We start from the raw sequence: 5,036 nt of genomic DNA, 5'->3' as shown, positions 1-5,036 counted from the left end.
ATTACAAAAAATATTTTTTTACACGTATATTGTACGCACTTTCTAGATCTGTATTAGTTTTTAAGTATACTTAAATTTTTATTTATTAAAAAAATTCTCAAAGTATGCCTTCAAAATTGACTCTCAGATTAACGTAAAGACCTCCTTAAAAAATTTTTTGTTAAAGCATATTTGGTTAAAAGACCATGCCATTTTTTTTCTCTGGAATCCTTTTTCCAGATATCCAGAAGGACAGTCGGAAAATCCGATCGGATAATTGGATATCCAAGAAGAATTTGACAATATATCGACAAATATCTGATATCCGGTACCCCTTAAATTACTATTCTTTTTATGTTACAATTTTACCGTTGCTTTTGCTGTTACTTTTTTATGATGACATATGTCAAGATCAAGTTCATTGAAGATAAAAATTCTGATAGTATGTTTATTCGATTACATTACTCAACGTTACTTCCTTCACAACATTTTTTAAAGATGCCCATCTCTTACAAATATTTAATAATAAAAAGTAGTAATTAAGTATTTATTTTAAATAATTGTTTTTTTCGTTTATTTTTAATACTCAAAATAAGTATGGTATTTACATGTTGTGTACAGACAATACAGATAACATATGTCGTCAAGGTCATAGTCACTGATGGTGATGGGCTCTCTTTTTTATATTATATGTTACGACAGGTTTTTAAGTGTTTCACAATGTAAATATTTTGACGCACAATGTCAATAAAAATGGCTGGACAAAATAAATGTATATACATGTGTAATACTAACCCAAGAATAGCTGCAGAAATCAGAACACTTAATATAATGACATTATCCGAGTAATTAAATATAAATATATATAACGTTGATTTCCAAGATGGAGTTGTGTCGTAATAAAAAAAAAATAATAAATTCGTATATGCTAATTGATAAAAAATGTATACAATCCATCCAACTATTATACGAATTATCCAGTTACGTAGTCTTTGGTATTCCTTTGGCGCTCCGAGGGCTTCTAACGAATCGTCTACTATAGCAAGTTTAAGTAAGCATGTCTTCAATTCCTTTAAAAAAATTATATTGATCGATTATGTGACGCAGAACAAAATTATTGTAATTTTATATTTGAGTGAAAACTGTTGTTGCAATGTGTATAGAAAATGTGACAGATAAAGAGTTATGTTATAATAACGTAAGCATTAAAATTGATCTGTTACAAAAATTTTTTTTTAAATTTAATTTAGTTCATTGCACAACTCTATGAAAAAGATTACATGTTAACAAAGTAATAAACATAAACATAAAATATGATACAATATACTGTGGTAGCTTGCAAATGGTTAGAGGCAAAATTGCTGTTACTTGTAGCCTACCAGCAAAGAACCAGGTCTAAGATGATGCAATGATTGGTGAAGCAATAGTTAAAATCATACACATACGCGCGCGCGCGCGCCAACACACACGCACTTGCGCGCGCGTGCACACACACACCCAGGCACAGGCGCAAGCACCTACACACATACCAGTTACAACCTCTCTTAAATACTGTGAGTGAAGCATTAAAATACGAGACAGCAGAACGAAAGCAAAACAAAGAGGGAGAGGTTTTTATTGATACAAGAAAAGAGTTAAAATATTTGACTAAGGAATAGAAGAGAGCAGTACGGAACATAGTGGAACGATAAGTAAGTACTTGGTGATAAGGGGATTAAAAGTAAAATAAAGTAAAATAAAGTTCAAGTTCAACTGAAAAAGGCGTCGAAGATATAGAGAAGTATTGAAGCAAAAAAAAAATGAAAAACAGTACAAGTTTAGAACAAAACGTTGCCATATCCTAAGCCAGCCAGATCTCTGGTAAATATATAGATATATTGTCGTATTTACGGACTCAGTAGGAGATGCGGAGGCAAGAATTTTGGATACGCTGTACACAATTTAGAAGTTATTGACAGGGTTGGGTTAAGTTAAAAAAATAAAAGTTAAGTTACAAAGTTAAAAAGTTAATTAATTTTAATGTAACTTAACTTAATTACATTTTAGACTCTTAACATTTTAACTTTATTTAGTTACATTTCATCCGTAACTATTAATTTTTTATTTAATTCTTTGAAGTCGAGTCTCAGACATAATATGCGGCAATAGCTTAATATACATATATAACTTAAAATGAGATGAAAATGACAAAAGTGAGCAAATTTAATATGTGTTGACCAATGAAATTATAAATATTCTAGTAAATTTATTCACTTTTGTAATTTTCATCTCATTATAAATTATTCAATTGACCCTCAGATTCCAATCTGTTAGAAACGTGTATTTCGATGTATTAAGTGTCTGATAGGTTGAAATCGATTATTCCTGATTATTATCGCTACTCCCTCATATTGTGTCTAAAGCTTTAGTCATGATTACAGACCAGTATTTATAATCAAATTTTATATATTAAACAATATATATAAACAAAACATTTAAATAAAATATAGAGTATTTTTTAAATAAAATATATATTTCTATTATTTATAAGATTTGAAATCTTGAAATCATGAATTTAAAAAATAAAAAAAAACAAATTTATTATAACTTTTAACTATTTAATTTTTTTTATTAATTTAACTTTTAATTCAATTACTTTCGTTATATATTAACTTGTATCTTAACAAGTTATCTAATTAAATTTTCAAGGATGTTAACTTTAACTTAACTTAGTTAAAAAAGAAGGTTAACTTACCAAACTTCGATTATTGATTAAGATCTGGAACGTAGACAACATCGGCATAATCATAAAATAATGAAATAACGAGTAATTGAGAAGAAAAGAATTTTGAAATACAAGGAAAGGATGTGACCAAGAAGACAAAATAGACGGGCGTAAGCAGGTCGACATTTGACGTGTGACTCGAATGGCCATGAAGAGTCAACATGGACACCAAGTATCTTAATAGAAGAGGAGCGAGGCATTGGAACGGAGTAAAGAGAAATATCGAAGGATTGAATATGGGATAATAATGTTGAGAAACCGACAATTAGCGAGAATGATTTAGAGAGATTTAAATGCAGTGAATTATTAGTAGATCATTCGAGAATAAATTTTAGATCTTTATTTAAAGCAGAACAGGCTGCAAAAGCATCGAATGGGTGAAACAAATTTGAAAAGAATTATGTCGTCTGCATACATGAAAAGTTTAGGGGATAGAAAAACGTTAGACAAATCAGAGAAAAAAATATTAAAAAGTAAAATTCCGTGAATGGAATCCTGAGGTACTCCAGAAAAAAACAGCACGAGAAGAAGAGAAAAGAGAAAAAGAATTATATTTGAGAACTTTTCTGCTGCGTGCGATTTGTAAAGAACGAGCAGATTAGCGAGAGAGCCGAATGAGAGAGACTGTATAGCTTGAGTTTAACTATTGTAAAAAGTAGGTCATGGTTAACGGTATTGAAAGCTTTCTATAAAAATGTTTCTAATATTTATAATTTTGTATTTGCTTATAATTGTGAATTTTTAATGCTTTCAAATAAAAATACGATTAAACGAAAGAAAAATAATACTAAAAGATCAAGTATTATTATATTTGAACCAGGAGTACATTTAAAAATTTGTACCTTAAAACGACTGAGGCTAATGAGAATTAATATAATGGTACCCAACGGGTTCAAATACTCAATAATTAGGGATAATTCATATCCTCCTAAATACGTGACATATGTTGGATAGTAACTGAAGTATGTCAGAGAGCCCCATATGGCCAAAACATACAGGTAAGAAAGATACGCCCTAGGTTGTCCACGAGGATATTCGATCATGCACAAATTGCAAAACGATCCAATGATCAATAATGGTGCCAGCGCTCTTTCTAACGTCTCTATCATAGTTTCTCTGAATCGTTAGCTAGTATTTTAACTGAATTAGTTCTTGCTGTATGAGACACAAACACGTTTTTAATATTTTTTATAAGATTTTCAGAAATAGTTTTCGCAGTTCCTTTAGAAACTTTGTGAGAACTACACTGTAAGATTTGTACACTGGGGACAACGTATGTAAATGCCGTTAAACCAACAAGTATTGAACAACAAAATGGACACAGATAATCTAGATTAGATTGTCTTTCTTTTCACGGAATTTTTATTTATAGGTACGTATATTAATCCATCAGTTGTGGATCGCCCTTGAAAACAAAAATTCATATTTTTATTCAAAACGTTTTATCAAACGTTTTGTGAGATGTAATTATGATTGGTCTCATAGATTACATTATGGATGATCTTATTTCATTTCGATACTATCTTGTATGTTTTAATTTTAATTAAATTAAGTAATGACAATTATTCACAATTAGATTCTATGTACTAATTGCGGATCAGTTCACCAAATGTTTTATCCATTTTCGATTTAATTTCAATTGTGAGCATGATATCGATTTTTTAAATGAAATCTGATGATATTTACTACCTCCTATAAAAGCCGTAAAGCAATTTTGGTAAATATGCATTTTAAATGACACGTCACCGATTCGAATGTCCTTTTGATATAATGTAGGGGAGAATATTCTGAATGACTACTCCTAAAAAGTGCGGGACGGTATATATATTGATTTGAAGGGTATAGTAAATTAAAATTCTATAATATGTAGAGAATAAATTTGAAAAATAATTAAACAAAAGATAAAAATAAACTTTAAATACATAAATACATACTAAAAAATGTTTTTATATAAGAGTCAAAATTTTATAAGAGATAAGTACTTATCATATTTTATTTTGTCATACGCTGACAATAATAATAAAAAAAAAACATATTTAATTCTGATCGGTCTTTGCAATAGATATGATACATTTGCGTTATAATTGTGGAGCATTAAATAAAACTGAAATTATTAGAAGTTAGCAAATAATACTAAACATACAGTTATGTCTTATTCTCGATTTATGTTATCTTCGTAGTATAGTTCTCTTCTTGTTTTACTCTTTCTTTTTAAACATGATCGTGTACTAACTGACATAAGAGAACATATATAAATATACGTATTATAAAGTACATACAATGATTCATAGAA

This window comes from Trachymyrmex septentrionalis, unplaced genomic scaffold (genome assembly GCF_001594115.1).
Source record: "Trachymyrmex septentrionalis isolate Tsep2-gDNA-1 unplaced genomic scaffold, Tsep1.0 scaffold680, whole genome shotgun sequence".
NCBI lineage: Eukaryota > Metazoa > Arthropoda > Insecta > Hymenoptera > Formicidae > Trachymyrmex > Trachymyrmex septentrionalis.
The sequence above is the reverse complement of the archived record's forward strand: the minus strand, read 5'-3'. Positions refer to the sequence as shown.